The sequence below is a fragment of the Rhinolophus sinicus genome, chromosome 1, assembly GCF_057876585.1.
Source record: "Rhinolophus sinicus isolate RSI-liver-muscle chromosome 1, RSI-T2T, whole genome shotgun sequence".
Lineage (NCBI taxonomy): Eukaryota > Metazoa > Chordata > Mammalia > Chiroptera > Rhinolophidae > Rhinolophus > Rhinolophus sinicus.
Window position 1 is genome coordinate 41,498,616 of NC_142501.1, and position 18,051 is coordinate 41,516,666.

Consider the following 18,051-nt stretch of genomic DNA (forward strand, 5'->3'; position numbering starts at 1 on the left):
AGTAGAATCAGCCCTAATCCAATATGACTGGTGTCCTTATAAAAAGGGGAAATTTGGACTTGGACACAGACACTCACAAAGCAAGGACACCATGTGAAGATGCAGGCAAAGATTGGGGTTATGCTTCTACAAGCCAAGAAAAGCCAGAGATTGCCTGCAAACCCACCAGAAGGGAGGCATGAAACAGACTCTCCCTCACAGCCCTCAAAAGGAACGAACCCTGCTGACAATTCAATCTGACTTCTAGGCTTCAGAACTGTGAGAAAATAAATTTCTGTTTAAGCCACCCAGTCTATGTACTTGGATATGGCAGCCCTAGCAAACTAATACATAATCCATACATAAATGTCATTTTTAATGGTAATAATCTAATAAGATTTTATAATCTATAATAATGTTGCATTTTATTTCTTAACATTCCACTGAAAGTATGTGTTTTATTTTCTACTTTATTAATAATGCTGTAATAAACCTGTGACTTTGTCCATGTGGCATTTCTTGTTTTGTGGGCGATTTCCTTTGGATACATTCTAAGAAATGGGAATCCTTTACCAAAAAGTTCAGAACCGTTTTTTGTGTTTTTTTTTTAAATGAGCGACTAAATATTTTATGTCTTTAAAATATGTTGCTAAGTTGCTTTACAAACAGTTGTAACAATTGACCTTCTTTCTACCTGCTGTGTGATGAGTGATTTCAACACTTTCTCACTAACATTTGACAGTATCTTTTCAAGTACTGTCATACATGTTTTGAGAACACATTCAGATGTATTCTTGAGTTGGAGGAGGGGTAACAAAGAGTATATTTATTTGGTCCTAACTTTTCCAATCGCTGTTGCTTTCAGGAAGTCACCAGAGGAAATTAGCCACAGTGTCTTTAGGCTACACTTTCCTTAATACATTTAATTGAAGAGAGTCCAGTAGAAGAGAATTTAAAATGGGTGTCATTTTTTTTAATGCAAGAACTAGCTCATTTCATTAATTCTAACCTTCATGACTTTAATTTTATGTTTTTATCTGTATGTCGATTGTTGTAATGAGGGGAATGAAGACAGTTTATAGGGCAATATTTCTTTCTGGAGTTTTTTAACATAGCATACTTATTTGGGAATTTACCTTCCACCTTGTCCAAGGAATGAGGTTGGGCGTTGGCCGGTTTTCATCACATCCTTGCTAAGGTCTATGGTAGCTCCACTCATCAGACTGTCCATCCCTCTACAAGTTTTCTCTGATGATAGGTCCAGTTTTCCTTTTAAAATGTAACAATGACCAAACCAAATTCCCCCCAAAAGACGTCTTTTTTTTTCCCTCCCAATCTGGAGAATGGCTGCTAAGCAAAAAGCTAGCCCGCATCTGATCTTTTCCAATCTCCCATTCACCTGCCCACTCCTACCTGCACCCTACGCAGACAGTACCTGATTTTTGACCTCCAAACCTGGATATAATTAAACCGCGCCTCCAGCCCGTCCTGGATTTTTAAAAGGGCACTGCGCTGGGGGGTCATTGCGGGGCAACTCGGCAGAGTTTGGAGCAGATATAAGAACCTCCCTCCCACGGGGTGTGCAGAACCAACAAGCCGAATACACTCGGAGTTTTGGCTGCCTTTTCTGCCAGGATGGTTGGGGAAAGATGTGTCCTCCTAGCGTTCCGACCAGACTCTCTGACCCTTTGCGTGTGTGTCTGTCTGTCTCTATCTTCCTCCCTCCGTCCTCTCTCTTTCTCTTTCCAGTCGTGGGAGTTCTTTTCCAGACCAGAGAGGGGCGTCTTTCAAGTTCCCTCTCCCCTCACCCACCGATTAAAAGAATGGGGAAAAAATAAAACAGGAGTAACAGCGTGGATCTGCTCGATGCTGAATGAATGGAGACTTGGGGTGGGCCTGCGCGCGCGGTCTCCCTGCCCTAGACGCTGTCGCCCCGCGGCCTGTAGGGTCTCCGCCAGCCCCTCGCCGTCCTCCCGCCCCGGGTGGAGGCTGCCGCCGGCTCCGCGCCCGACGCCGAGGCCGCGGTGGCAGCGGGGAAGGTCGGGGGGAGGGTGGTTTCCTCCCGCCCCACACCCAGTCTCGGAGCCGGATATATAGAGTGTCACGTTCTGGAGCCGAAAGACGAGAGCAGTTTCCTAGTGGCTGGAGTACTTCCCGTAGCCTCGGGGAAGGACCGGGATTTAGAGCAGCACTAGTTGAACCCCACCCGAGCCGGAGAAGCAGGTATTCCAGGGTCCGCAGCCCAGGCGCTCACAGAGCCCACGCCTCGGAAGGCAGAGTGCGGGCTGGGGTGGCCGGGGAGGGAGGGCTTGGCAGGGGTGGCGGGAGGGGCGGGTCCCCTCTGGGCGCGAGGCAGGGTGGGCGTGAGGCCGGGCGGGAACAGAGAAGCGTTTTACGGGGATCTGCAGGTTGGAGGTGCCCCCGCCGCATCCCGCGGTCAGCCGGCGGTTTGGGCGAGTTGGGCGCCGGCAGAGCCCGCCAAGGTGGCGCGCGCAGAGGCGGGAACCGCTGCGTGTGGGCCCGGCCCGCAAGGGTTAACCTCGGGAACAGCGCCAGGGCAGTGGGGGACCCAGGGAGAGAGGTGCCCGCCCCGGTCTGGGCCAGGACTCCTTGTCCCCTGGGGCTATTCCTAGAGAGAGCGCGTGAACTCCGGGGCCACGTGTGGCGCGGTGCCTTGCTCGGTTGCCCTCCCTGCGCTTCCCGCTTCCCGCTTCCCGCTTCCCGCTTCCCGACCCCGGAATCGCGGCCTCGCATGGCGCTAGCCCCAGCCTGGGATGAGCGCGTCTGGACCCTTGCAATGGGACCTGGCCAGTACCCAGCCCCAGGCTAATGGCCAGGGACGGTAGGGCGGGGTCTGTTCCCGTTGAAAGTTTTCTATCACTTCCTGTGGACTGGGCATAGTGAGAGTAGGGGAGCAAGTACCAGAAGACTCCAATTGGAATAGATGGCTTGCGGGAAGGCGAGTTAGAATCCCCGCAGGTCAATTCCATTCCATTAAAAGAATTAATGACGAACAGAATCCTAGAAACCGTAAGGAGTCCCAACTGCCAGCCTCCTACTCTTTCACCTTTCCGGATGGGTAGAATTATGAACACTTATTCTAACGTGGATGAGTTACCTGCTGTGAGCAACCAAGGTTCTCGCTGGATCCGCAAGAGCTTTGGCAGCAGGTTGAATCATATAGTGCCCCATGGTGCCAGGAGCAAGAACAGAGTGGGCACAGCAGATTGACCGGTAAAAAAGTGAATTGTGCTTTTCTATTTGTGAGAGCCTGCATCAATTGAAGTTTGACACTGTGCAGATGGAAATTTGAGAATTACTCTGGTTTCTTTCTATATCCCCATTTCTGTGAGCTGGAGATTTGGCTGAGGAGCATATTTAGTCTAAAAGGGGACTAAATACAATTTTAACACAAACTTTCAAACTTCAGGAGCAGGCTTTTCAGCAAAATCCACATTTAGGGATATTTGTGTGTGACACTTCTAGATAACCAGAGGCCTTTACAAGCCTGTCTCAAGGGTTGCAACATTTCATCTGTAGTATTTCTCAAGATGCTGGTCTTTGGGGTACTCTTCCTTTTTCTGAGGCCATCTTCTGTGCCTACTTTATTAAATTCCTAACTTACTTCTAACATTGAGTTATAATTATCTATAAAATAGATATAAATTACCATGAGTTGGTAAATCTTACGGTGAGACATTTTCTCCTTTACGCAAAAGAGGGAATGCGGACATCTAATTACAGAAGTGGGAGAACCTCCCTTTAAGGGGGTGAAAATAAAATAGACCATTTTGGTGTATTACTTTGGGGTTTATAAAGAATGCGGTCATCTTGAACAACTCAATGTTTGCTTTCCTATCTTCTGAAGATGTATTCTTGAGTGTATTTCTTTCTGGCAACATCTGCGCAGCCTTAAGCCTTTGTTTTTCTATTCATTCACAACACAGTCTCCTGAAGGATCAGGCACAGTGGACATGAACAGCTGGTCCCTGCCAATCTAGTCTGACATTGTGGGTTCTGTGAGAATACTTACTACTCTTGAAGAGCCATTCTTCTCACATTATTGTGTTAACAGACCACTTTAAGAATCTGACAAAAAGCTATGAAATACGAGAAACAAACACACATTAACCCAGAATTCTGCCTACAATTTCAGGAGTTCACAGTCTCTTTGATATCCAACCACTCAAATGTTAGCCATCCAGAGGTCCCAGGCAGGCCCAGCTTCATGGAAGCACAAACTGTGCAGTCACTCAGGGCTCTATACTTAGAAGGGCCCCATGTTCACTTTAATGTTCTGCTGTCACTTTCAGCTGTTTTAATAACTTTCCAACAAGGAGCTCCCGATTTTCATTGTACACTAGACCCTGCAAATTCTATAGCCAGTTCTGACCCTGTTTAGAACTTATTGAATAACAGTGTTGTCTCATAGTCATTCTGCATTTCAGGTGAATTCACCTGGAGGTTAGCTACTGCGTACTTATGTCATTAAGCCCTCTATGTTCACTTTCCTCATTGATAAAATAAAGACAACAGACAATAACCTCCACTCTGTTTATCTTAAAAGGTTGCAGTGATATAGTAATTGAGGTAGGTAAAAAGAGGTAGTAATTGTGAAAATGTCTGCTTACCCTGAACAGTTCTATGCTAAAAAAGATGGTATTGCTACAGGCTGGACTTTTCTACTCCATTTTCCAGAAGTAGATTGAGGAAAGTTGTTTCAGTACAATAAAAGGGTTGCAAGTCCTTTATAACCCTTAGCTGTTATAGGGATAAAAAGTAGCTAAGGTATCCAATATTTTTAATATTCATTAAAAAATTATTATGTGGACAACATTGAAAGTGACAACTCAAAGTACAAAATAACTTGGAACCCAAAGATACTTCCTGAATTAAGTTGATATTTCAATCTAATAGATTCAAACTTTGAACAATGACAAACAGAGTCAATAATTGAAAAATTTTGAGGAGGCAATCCTGTTTGCTTCATTTATGTTTTAAAAAACCCATATTTTCGAAATCTTGAACAAGTTATTCTTTTATGTATTCTAGCAATATAAAGCACACCTAGTAGTCCCTGACCGAGTTGTCTTCAAGTTCTGTGACACTGAGGGAGGAACTGAGAAACGTCGGGCAAGTCCTCTGTCCCCACACTCCTCCCTTAATTACTTCTCTCTGACCTCGGAACTCATCTTTATACCAGCTTTCATTCCTAGCACGATGGCAACACGCTGAGCAGGGCTGAGGAAGAAAATAGAGCGTAAGAAAATGGATCAAACTCCCACATTAAGGTCTTATCAAATGGGGGCTAAAGGCGATAGATGGATATTCCTTCTTTCATGCAACTACCCTGTTCAGAGTCATGCTGTAGACTTCAGGAAACGATGTACCGGTCCTGCACTTGATAAACTCATGACATCATTGGCAAGACGGCACACATAAAGATAAGGCGTTAGTTAACAATAGCAGATAAGTTGTTGCAAGGTAATATAAGATTCAGCACAAAATGACTGGTACAGAAACTAAGTGCAATGAGTTCCCAAGAAGAGAATAAAATAAACCGAAACGGTTACTGAAGCTTTAGAGGAGAGTTCCATGAGCTAGCCCTTAAAGTTCTACTCCTGATAGAGATGAATGAATGAGTTTTCTGGGTGATCAGTGTGACAAAAATAAAAATCTGGATTTTCTGGGGCTAAAGTTTTATATAAAGAAAAGGCAGGAAATGAAACTAAGAAAACTTTCCTCTGGCTAGCTTCATTCATGTGAAAAATAATTATTAAGCCCATTTTGTGGCCAGACACAGTGCCAATTTTACAGCATTGAGTTTTGAATAAAGCAGATGTGCTCCCTATTCTTTTGGAACTTACAGATGTTAAAAAAAAAAAAGACAAAACATAACACAAGTTGTTGAAAGTAGTATGGAGAAGAACAGGGTGGTGTGAAGGAAAAAAACAGGACTGGCTCCGACTTGGTGCTCTAGGAAGGTCTCTGTGACAAAGAAAGATTTAAATTGATTTTGAAAGAGGCAGAGGGGTCAACTTGGCAAAAAAAGTACCGTGCAAAAAGTAGTCGGGCAAAGGAAATAGCAAATGGGCAGGCTGTAAGGAGATAGAAAGCCTGGAGAGGCTCAAGGGACAGAAAGAAGGCACATGTGCCTGGAGTTTGGTGAGGGATTTGCTGAGAGGTTGGATACGAGTGTGAGGAGGTGGGTAGGAACCTGGTTGTGCAACACTTCACAGTCCTTGATAAACATCTTGAATGTTATTTTAGTGGAAAGCCATTGAAGACTTTGAAGCCAGAGACTATCTGATATATATTTTAAGGAGATCTTTCTGACTCCAATGAGAAAATGGACTAGAAGGATAAAGGACCAAATGTAGGAAACCAGTTAGGAAAGAGTGCCGGTGACTACTGATGTGGAAGATGTAGAGAAGAGGATAGAAGAGATACATTTTGAAAGGAGAATTGATAGAACTTGGTGATCAAGTGGATGTGAGAGGTGGATGAGGTGGAAAGAAGTATGAGAATAAATTCCTTCAATAGATACTGCTGAATGTTTATAATCCCAAATAAAAGGCTTCCATGCATATGATTTAGAATTGCCATAAGAACTGAAAAACGAATGAATACTGCTAACCCTACTTAGTACCTTTGGAAAGTTGATAGGCTGTTGGGTAGAGCTGAGAGAGAGGAGGAAGGAGGCTTTTGCTTTTCATACTGTCATTTGAACTGTTGGAACTATTTTTAAACCATGCATGCATTTTATAATTTTTAAAGATTACCATCACCACAAATATGGCTCCTGTTTTTCTCGCTGGAGCAAATGGATAGAATATGGGCTCTAATTTCCTAAAATGCCAAAAACTAGGAAAGAAAGGCCTGATCCTCACCAAAATGATGGTTCTAAAACATAACTCCCTCCCCTGCACAAAACCTTTCCATTCTTCCCCCTCGACTATATCAGTGTTTCCCAAAATGTAGTATGTGGATCATTAGTTCCTTGGGATATTAATAATAGTTAAGAGAAGGACAAAAAAAAAAAGGGTTTCCTTATCATAGAAGCTTGGGAAACACTTGATTTAATCTAGTTAAGCAGTTTTATTGCAGGAATCCTCAGAGCATTTAATATACTAATGCACATTAAGAATCATCAAGAAAGAAGAGACATTTTATGCTGTATTTCCTAAACTTTTTTGACCTTGAAATGCTTTTTTGGCAGAACAGCTAACAGAGTCAGCATTCAGCATAACACACTTTGGGAAATGCTGCCCTATATTAATAGATTAAACCTTTTAACATCTACCGCTCTCTATTAACCATCATCTCCTCTCGTGTCTTTTTATGCTACTTGGAAGAAAGCAGGAGACCGGAATCAACTCTGTTAATAGGCTTTAGGCTGATGGTGGAAGTAATTCTGCTCTATGGATAAGAGATAAAGAGATATTCACAAGCAAGAGCTGCAGTCTGATTAAAAACATTTCTTTTTTTTAATTGCTACTTTTCTGGCAAGGTTACGCAGGATCTCTGTGAGGTACATCTCGTCAAGTCTAGATTTACACACGAGTAACCTGAAGCATAAACAGTGGGGAAGACTTCACAGACCGTCTTGTGTTCCATGATAGGTCTGGGCTTTATTTGATGTTTGTAATATATCTCCTGCAGAGTAAAACCATGTGAATACCTAGGGCGTGTATAGGAGCAGTGCTATTACAATAAATCTCTTTCCTGGTTCCCAATACATTTGCAGGGTGGTGGGGTGGAGACAGGAATGCAATCTGTGACCAAAGAGCAATGCAACCGAGCAGAACATAAGAAACAAGCTCACACATCTGTGGACTTGGCTGTGGCTGGCGCTTTACAGCCCAGGGATCAGCCAACTGTGGCCTCAGGGCCAATCTGGCCCCAACCTGTTTTTATATATCCTTTGAACTAAGAGTGATTGTTATATGTTTTAATGGTTGCAGGGGGGAAGAAAAAGAAAAACAATGTTCTGTGGCACATGAAAATTATATGAAATGTAAATTTCAGTGTCCATAAATAAAGATTATTTGGAAATCAGCCAATGTCATACATACATCTCATCATATTATCTATGGCTGCTTTAGTGCCTCATCCAATGAGTAGCTTTAGTGCCTCATCCAATGACGAGCAAAGCCTAATATATCAACTATCTGGCCCTTTACAGCAGATGTTTTGCTGACCCCTATTCTAGACTGGTAAACTCACCAGCTATAGATAATTTTAATAGATTTTTTTTTCATGTTTTACATATTAGGGGGTAGCCTTAGTTAGTTCAGGCTGCTATAACCAAGTACCATAGATTAGGTGGCTTATAAATGACAGGAATTTATTTCTAGCAGTTTTAAAGGTTGAGAAAGCCTGATTCATGGATGTCTTTTCATTGTAACCTCACAGGTTGGAAGGGGCAAGGGAGTTCTTTGCAGTCACCTCTATAAGGGCACCAATCCCATTCTGGCGGTTTCCACCCTCATGACCTAATTACCTCCCAGAGGCCCTACTTCCAAACACCATCACATTGAGCACTAGATTTCAACATCTGAATTGGGCAGGAGCGGGCACTCAAATAGTCTATAGCAGTGGAAGACCTACAGATAGGTAAACTGACTTCCTAGAAGCTCCTCACCGTTATTGGCACTGGCGTCATGACAATGCTATTTCTTGTCAATGGCTAGTGTAGCTAATGTTGCATGTTGATGTGAGGAGCGGAAGTGAGTCTTGAAGGTAATAGCTTTTGAGAGCTATTCAAACATTTGAACTCACATATGGAAGATGGGCACCCAGGTAAATATAACCAGAGCCCCAGGAGGTAGAGCAGTTCATTTACTCTAATAAATTAGAAATCTGCCACCTCTGAGCATGAGTAATCACCTCCAATTTTTATTTCAATAATGAGGCAAATCTACTTTTTATTAATGCACGCTTTTTGTGGAGAGTGATGGTTTAAGGGTGACAATCTTAATTTGGGGGTGACAGAAATACACATTTCCTTGTCCCCACCCCACACCTCTTGAATCAGGATTTTTCGTATGAAAATCCCCAGGTGCTTCATATATAACCAGCATAGCTCAGGTATACAAAATGGGAGCACAACTGGTCCATGGGACTTTAAACCAGAAGATGCTTGGTGCTTAGGTCTGTCACTGCTATCACGAAATCTTTCCAGATCGGGGTATTCTGGGGGAATCAAACAGTATGAAATATGGGGTTCCTTGCCAGCCGCATTCATCAGGAGGTTTCCATGCCTAAATAAGAGAACAACCTTTAAAAAAAGAATGGGTTTCAGGTGAGATCACTCAATAAGCATTTTTCCATTTTATGCAGTAGCAGTACCTGTATCAAAGCAAATACCATTGTGTAGGCAACAATGTGATTAAGCGACAATGACAAAATGACTATAATTACCAGACACTATGACTAGCATTTGTTTATTGTTTTATGCATGGTTTATTTTAAAAAGTCTTAATTTTTTATCCCTAATCTTTACAGTCCAGCAAAAACATTTTCAAACTGCAGTTGACAGTATGTGTGCCTTACGGCTTTTGGATATACTATTGTCCTGTTTTTAAGGCATTTTAACTTCCCAGGTTCCTCCAGAGATGGCCCCAAAATATTGAGACACACACTTAAGGGGAGGAAAAGAAAGCAACGCCTGTGAATCTGTGTACAGGAGGCAAAGCCTGTTAATCTGTGTACAGGAGGCAAAAATATGGCCTCTCCTATCTACTTATTTGTCCTTCCACCTCAGCTGAGGAGTTGTTGTGTCAGTAACGTTTGCTGGTGAATAACAGGATAATCACAGGAGGCAAGAATAATATTTCCTGAGCCAAGCAATGAGAAAAAGTCATTGTGAAAATGCTCCACGTTTTAGAAAAAATAGTGCTTTATTTATCATAGGTCAGTGAGAGGACACATTCCACAAAAGTCAGCACAAAACCCAGGTATTCTTAAGGAAAAAAAAGTTGGAAATTAGGAAAACCATTAAACTACGTGTCTGGTCCCAGCATATTTGAAACCACTTTAAGTACTTCACTGGCAGAGTTAGCTATGCCAATGTACAATAGTGTCAAGAAACCGGAGGAATCTTCCCAACTGTGTGTAACTATTCAATGTGTGTGCATGTATTGAAGGTTTTTGCTCATTACTTTCAAGAAAGGATATCTAATACTAAAAGATATGTGGGTAGTAGCAGCATAGTTTTATCTAGTGATAAAAGCATCTTAAAGATAGACAGTATTCATTTAATAAAAATAGAGCCATTTGCCTAAAACAAGAGAAATTGTCCACTTAATTCCACATGAAATATAAATGTAAATGAGTTACCCTGATAAATGCTAATGAAATCAACTTCACATCAGTCTGTTTTTTTGTTTGTTTCTATTACACAGTAACTGTTGTCTCATTCTGAATTGAATCTCATTTCTATTGTGCTTTGTTTATATAAGACCTCCATGATGAGTACATAACCTAAAAGCCAGACATTTGTTCTCTTACCAAAAGGCTTTGAGAGCGTGAAAAGCCACTTGCAAAACTGTTCTCAAGGGTGCAGGAATCTTTGATGGTTTGAAAGAGTTAATTTCTTTCATCCACATGAGCAGTCTCCTTCTTTCTCAGCATGTTGTACTTGTCAAAACTCTCTCCTTCCTAGAATTGCTTCTTCCTTCTTTTCCTCCTATTATTTTGGTCTAGTTCTTCCTGAAGCAGTGGTTATGCAATTGCTGTGGAGTGCATGCTGATCGCAGAATTGCCCTTTAGGTAAATTAGGTCTCAGTTTCTTTTAGGACACAGTGAAACTTGCTCAAATTAGACTTCCCTGAACCCCTAGATGTACTATATGTCAGCACATATCACACCATCTTATCTACTATACATAGTGGTGACTGCAAATAGCTTTGCCTTAATCAGGTATATTCATATTCTAAATTGTAGAACGACTGAGTACCTTATCTATATTTGATCTAGTTTCCTCATTTATAGAAAAGAAAAGCCACTCCCAAAGGTATAAAGTAACTGATCACACATCTATTTAATAGATGAGTGTAGACTAGTATCCAGATCTTATTACTGCAAAGCCCATGACCATTCCATTTGTTCATTCTTTTTTCATTCATTCAGTCATATGATTTATTGAGTGTCTGTCATTTGCCAGACAGGGTGGTTAGCTCCACAAATATAATGGTGAACAAGTTATATAGTACCTGCCCTTAAGCTTTAGTGCCCCCTAATCTTTGAGCAATGTTTAACCAGTCACAACTTAGAAGTTTGTGAATTTTTTTTTAAGATGCTTAGTGTAAAAATCTAAAATACTCCTAAGTTTTTATGTCCCCTTCTTCCCCTTCCTAACCAACCCCAGTCAATGATTTGGCTTCCCAAAGCCCTGAGCAGTTAACACTAATAAAGGTATGATGGGAAATGGAATTAAAATAAATATTAAAATGTCAGCAGGGAAGGGAATGAACATTCTTCACAGGGAAACAATGTTTTCCTTTATTCATCACTAATCTTGAGGATTAATTAGCCTGTGCTCCCATCCTCTCAGTTACTCACTCTTTCCCCAAACCTGGCTATGGAGTGAGTTCCATCCTTAGGTTTCCCCTTTCTTTTCTGGCCCTAAAGATAGACTTGCAATCTCTTTGTGTTTTAAGTAATTAACTGCTAATCACTGGAAAAAGAGATAGGGGAAGAGCAAAAATAACCAATGTGGGAAAGTTACAAAGTGTTCAGGATACCTTTGAGTCTTGCCGTAGGGTCAGTAGTTAATTGCTGACTTCTGAGATGACAAGTGGAAACCCTGTTGTCTTTAGCCATTCATCTTTATTTCTAGAAGAGAAATCAAAAAAACAATCCTCTGCCTTCAAAGACCTTACCTATACTCTTAAATCTGGATGAGTATGGGCATTTGTCTGTTGAGAGGATTTATTGCTTTCAGCAGATTCTCAGAGAGGTCATGGTGGAAACAAGATCAGAACCTTTGGGAACAATCAAGTGGACCATTTTACCTCTTTGAAACACTCCAGGCCCAGGCCACTGCCAGGGCAGGAAAGATCCCTTCTAAAGGTTCTTCACAGAGATCATAGAACTGTTTGGGCTGTTTTCATGTTCCATCTTCAGGATGTCACGTGACTTGGAGCACTACAGTGTTCCAAAACAGGGGCAGCTTAGTGAATGCTAGTTGGGGGTGGAGGTGGGGTCACTGGTGTATAAGAGCCTTTAACATCACCTGCTATCTGGCTGGGTACCCATAAGCAATTAGTTAGCCTTTTGGTTTTCCCAATGTATTAGTTTGCTTGGACTGCTGTAAAAAACCACCACAAACTGAGTGGTTTAAATAACAGAACTTTATTGTTTTACTAATCTGGAGACTAGAAATCCCAAATCAAGATGTCAGCAGGATTGGTTCCTTCTGAAGGCTGTGAGGGAAGGAGCTGTTCCAGGCCTCTCTTCTTGGCTTGTAGATGGTCATCTTCTCCCTGTGTCTTTAAATCTACATGTCTATGTCTGTGTCCAAATTCCCTTTTTTATAAGGACACTAGTCACATTGAATTAAGGGCACCCAACTCCAGCATGACCTCATCTTAACTAGTTACATCTACAACAACTTATTTCCAAATAAGGCCACATTCTAAGATACTGTGCTTTAGGACTTCAATATGAGTTGGGAGGAGGGAGGTGGCACAATTCAATCCCTAACACCCAGGAAACTAATACTTGACCTAATGCTTGACTCCTCCATACCACAATTCAATTTGGTGATGAAACTATGTCTGCAAAGGACTTTCGTGTTACTCAAATAAACAAACAAAAAACAACAACAACAAAAAAGAATGAAACAAACAAAAACACACAGAACTGAAAAAAACATAACAAATGTTATATACATTTTAGGTATGAATTAATAATGAACATAAGTAATGACTATTGCCTTCACCAAGTGTTTCTTCTCCACGTGACTTTTATGACTTTTATGAGGTATAATTTACATGTTGAAAAGTGAATGTATCATGAATGTAATAAGTTAAATACATTCAAGCATCTCTCAAATTCCAGCTTCTAGATTAAATAAATAAATAAATAAATAAATAAATAAATAAATAAACGTTATGGGTACTCCATAAGTCCAGTCCCCTCATGCTCCCATCCAGTCACTACCTATTGCCCCCGTAAGTAACCACTATCGTGACTTCTAAGTCATAGATTAGCTAGATTCAAACATAGATTCGCTTTGCCAGTTTTGGGGAGTTTATATAAAGGAAATCATATAATATGCATTCTTTTGTACCTGGCTTCTTTACTCAACATTATGTTTGTGAGATTGATCCAAATTATGTGAAGTGGTAGATTATTTATTCTCGTTGCTGTATGGTACTCCATACTGTGAATATGCAGCATTTAATTCCTTTTGATTTAAATTCATTCCAATTGATTTAATACAGCATTCAATCAATTGTTGATGAACATGTATAGTTTCCACTATGGGGTTCGTAAGGATAGTGCTATCAAGAACACCCTTATGAATGTGTTTTTGTTGAACATATGTATACATTTCTGTTGTGTAATACCTAGGCATGGAATCGCTTTATAGAGAGAGCATTAATGAAATCCGCCAAAGAGTTTCCAAAGTGGTTGTACAAATTATACTCCCAGGAGCAGTCATCAAGAGATCCCCTTGTCCCATATCCTTATCAGCACTTCTTGCTTCCGGTCCTTATTTTTGCCCCTTTGGTGGGAGAGCAGTTGTACGACATAGTGATTTTGTTTGCATTTCTTTGGCGACTGACAATATTGAGCACCTTTTCACATTTTGTATATTTGGTCATTTGTATAGCTTCTCTTGAGAAGTTCCCAAGCCTTTGTCCATTTGTCTATTGTCTTTTTTATGATTTGTGCATATACTTCATATGATATGATTTCTTTGGTGGATACATGTATTGTGCATATCTTCTCCCAAGCTGTGGCTTTGCTTTTTACTCTCTTAATGGTTTTCTTTTGATGAATATAATCGAGTCTGATTTATTAGTATTATTCTTCTGTGGTGAGTGCTTTTTGCCTATTCACAGATCAAGATGATGTTCTCTTCTAAATTGTTAATTGTTTTGTTTTTCATACTAAGATCTGTCCATCTGGAATTAATTTTTTTATATGTTGTGAGAAATAAAAATGCATTTTTCCATTTGGATATCCAATTGACTCAGCACGATTTATTATAATTCTACATATGAGCGGCCTGGACACCTCAGTTGGAACTCATGAATTTAAGCACAAAGTTATTTAAGACACATCGCACTGTAATGGCTTCTGGAGTCCGTTGTGACTATGAAAACTCGAGAACCATCAATGTTGAGATCAAAGTACTTATTTGACCTGCTTGTTGGAAATTTGAGACTAGCAAGTATTTTGTGACCATCACTGATGCCCCAGGACACAGAGACCTTATCAAAAACATGATTACAGGCATATCTCAGGCTGACTGTACTGCTCTGTATGGTGCTTCTGGTGTTGGTGAATTTGGAGCAGGTATCCCCAAGAATGGGCAGACCCATGAGCATGCCCTGGCTTACACACTGGATGTAAAATACGTTATTGTTGGTGTCAACAAAGTGGATTCCACTGACCCACCCTGAAGGCAGAAGAGAGATGAAGAAATTGTTAAGGGAAGTCAGACCCTACATTAAGGAAACTGGCTACAACTCTGCCACAGTTGCATTTGTGCCAATTTTGGTTGGAATGGTGACAGCATGCTAGAGTCAAGTGCTGACGTGCCTTGGTTCAAGGGATGGAAAGTCACCCATAAAGATGGCAATGCCAGTGCAACCACACTGTTTGAAGCTCTGGATTGCATCCTGCCACCAAGTCATCCAACTGACAAGCCCTTGCATCTGCGCCTCCAGGATGTCTACAAAATTGGTGGTATTAGTACTCTGACTGTGGGCCGAGTGGAGACTAGTGTTATTAAACCCAGCATGGTGGTCATTTTTGCTCCAGTCAATGTGACAACTGAAGTAAAGTCTGTTGAGATGCACTATGAAGCTGTGAGTAAAACTTTTCCTGGGGACAATGTGGGCTTCAATGTCAAGAACATGTCTGTCAAACATGTCCGTTAGGGCAATGTGGCCGCTGACAGCGAAAATGACCCACCAATGGATGTAGCTGGCTTCACTGCTCAGATGATTATCCTGAACTATCCAGGCCAAATCAGTGCCGGAAATGCTCCTGTGCTGGATGTCACACAACTTACATTGCTTACAAATTTACTAAGCTGAAGGAGAAGATTGATCTTCACTCTGGGAAAAAGCTGGAAGATGACCCAAAGATTTTGAAATGTAGTGATGCTGCCATCATTGATATGGTTCCTGGTAAGCCCATGTATGTTGAGAGCTTCTCTGACAATCCTCCTCTGGGCCATTTTGCTGTTCATGACATGAGACAGACATCAAAGCAGTGAACAGGAAGACAGCTGAGCTGGCCAAGTCACCAAGTCTGTGCACAAAGCTCCGAAGGCTAAAAGAATATTACCCCCATGCCTGCCATGCCCTGTCTTAAGCAATGGTGGAAAAATAGTCTCTGAACTGTTTGTGTCAATTGGCCATTTATATTTAATAGTAAAAGTCTGTTCATGATTACAATGCATCAAGAAACTTTCAGAAGGAAAAGAGAATGGACTCTTTGGGCTTTTTTTGTGGAGCAATTATTAAGTTAGTTTTTAAAATCAGTACTTTTTAATGGAAACAACTTGACCAGAAATCTGTCACAGAATTTTGAGACCCATTAAAACAAAGTTTAACGATAAAATAAAAAAGGAAAAATGACTAGATTATCTCTCAAGTTCCTTCCAGCTCTCATGTCCTATGATTCTGCAGCTCCTGCTGAGATAGACTTAATAAATACTATTTGGATTCTGGTAGTAGAGAAATAAAAAGAGAAATCAAATTTGATTTTGAGATTTCCAGCTGAGTGACTGGGTGAGCAGTGGTATCATTTTAAAAGATGTAGGCAAGTCAAGAAGAGATTGGTGTGTGTGGAGACTGGGAATGATGGAGCACAGGTTCGTGGACAGAATTTTTAAATTGGAAGAAACCATTTCTGTCATTTTAATTCAATGTGGTAGACAGGAGGTATATTTCAGTAGTTAATAACGACCATAGAAATGGGAGACTCATTGCCTGGGCACAGGCTTGACACTTTCCAGCAAATTACTTAAGGGCTGTGCATCTAGTTAAGTTTCTTCTGTAAAATTCAGACAGAATGCAGACTGAACCATGCACAGTTACCATTTGTAGGTCAAAATGGTTGAGTTGGCAATTTTACATGGTTCAACCTAGTAACAGACACTTTTTCTTTTCCCTTCCTTTTTTTTTTTTTTTCAGTGAGGGCGGCAACCTTGGTGTTAATAGCAACGCACTCTCACCAACTGAGCTAACTGACCAACCAGACACTTTTTAAGGGGTTGTACTGAGAAGTAAATGAGTTCATATGTGTCACATTCTAAGAACAGTGCTTGACATAAAATAAGGTTTCCCTTATTATTAAGGCTATTTTGACTGTTCATAATCTATTGCACCTAGTTTAATTTGCAAAGAACAATTAGGCATTGCACAGTATATCCATTTAGAGCTCCTTCCCACCCTCACATTCAGGCAGGCATGAGGTGAAGAGGCAATTATTTGGTAAGGGTACAGTTGTGCTGTACTTCCAGTGCTGGCTCCCATTGTCATTTTGCTTATTTCCAGTACTTTCATTGAGATAGGCAGCGGATTTTACTCAGGGAAATTTAACATCAAAGTTTCTGGAATGAAGCTAGCTGCTTCTATCATGTCTTTTCTCCTCAAACCCTCACCCTCCCTCTCCAGACCAGTTCTTGGCATCAGGGGGCCTAATTTTCACCTTCCTCAGAGTGTAACGTTGGTACTGGCCATCTACTATGAGACCTCTCGGCATTCCACACACCAGGCTGGCTGGTCTGAACTTCAGAGAGGGTGAAAGGAGCAGGGGACATCTAAGAGTGGTCCTGGGTGTAGGCCCAGAAAAGGGGAGAACAGAGGAGAGTGAAAGGAGCCCCAGCCAGCCCTAAGCCAAGAGCTGGGGAGTGGGACAGAGACACACGATATTGAGGAACCATGCTCTGACTGCAGAACTTCTGTCACAAATTAGTGTGTTTGTATAAGGATCCAGTTGTGCATGAACCAAGATGGAGAGAGATGTTAGAGAAGCAGCAAAAAGAAGGGAAAACTAAAAACGTGACTTTCCTGAGTAAAAACAGGACTAGTTGCAGTTCCTTGCAAAACTGTTTACTGGGTGTTGCCTAGTGACACCCATATGTTAACCGTGACTCACTTTGTTGGGCTGAATAGTTGGGTGTACATTCTTTTTGGTGTGTTTTGAAGAACCAAAGTTCTTACTACTACTGTTGGTGAATCAGCCAAACGTTGTCTCTTTGTATTGAGATTTTTGTGTCTTGTTTAAAGAGAGCCTTCCCTGTCTGCTTCACTTTTTAAGTAACTAGTTGGGGAACAGCTCCCTCAGTTAGACTATCATTTCAGACTCCAGTTTGCAACGGTTGATTTTCTTTTGTTGGTGGCAACGCAGTGACACAATTCGCACAAAGGAAGGAAATACTCTAATAGTGATATGCAGGGTACTAAATCATGGCTGATTAAAATCACCCTTACTATTTACTGAGTGTTTAACACGTGCAAGGTCCTATGCAGACACTTTAAAAATATATATCACACCAATCCTGAGGATTATACATTTTACAGATAAGAAAACCAAGGCCCATAAATTTCAAAATACGGTCATCAGGCAAGCATCAAAATAAAGATATAATCGTTATTGAAGCATCACTTCAGTTAAGAGAAGTTTTCCAACCAAACAACTTAGTTTGAAGATGCTTTTGATATTGACACACTCCCATTGTTTGGATATAGTAGACACGTTTGGATTAAGTAGCGTCATATTTTTCAGAAAATCAACAACAAGAAAATGATTCTATATTCATGTTTAATGGGCAATGTGACAGGAACAGAATCGTGGGTTTGTTTTTACTACCAAGAGACA

General features: G+C 41.1%; 1 protein-coding gene and 1 pseudogene across 3 annotated transcripts in view; both read left to right on the forward strand.

Annotated features, from left to right (window-relative positions):
• Positions 1 to 1,928: 1,928 nt before the first annotated feature.
• FAR2 (fatty acyl-CoA reductase 2) overlaps positions 1,929 to 18,051 on the forward strand; it is a 125,943-nt gene continuing 109,820 nt past the window's right edge. Inside the window, exon 1 of one of the 3 annotated variants that reach the window (XM_088798643.1) lies at positions 1,929 to 2,202. The gene's annotated coding sequence lies outside the window, so the exon portion shown is untranslated. The remainder of the gene's footprint in view (positions 2,203 to 18,051) is intronic. The other 2 variants (XM_088798641.1, XM_019737199.3) reach the window with 2 other exon arrangements.
• On the forward strand, positions 14,373 to 15,803 carry LOC109449639 (elongation factor 1-alpha 1 pseudogene; annotated as a pseudogene).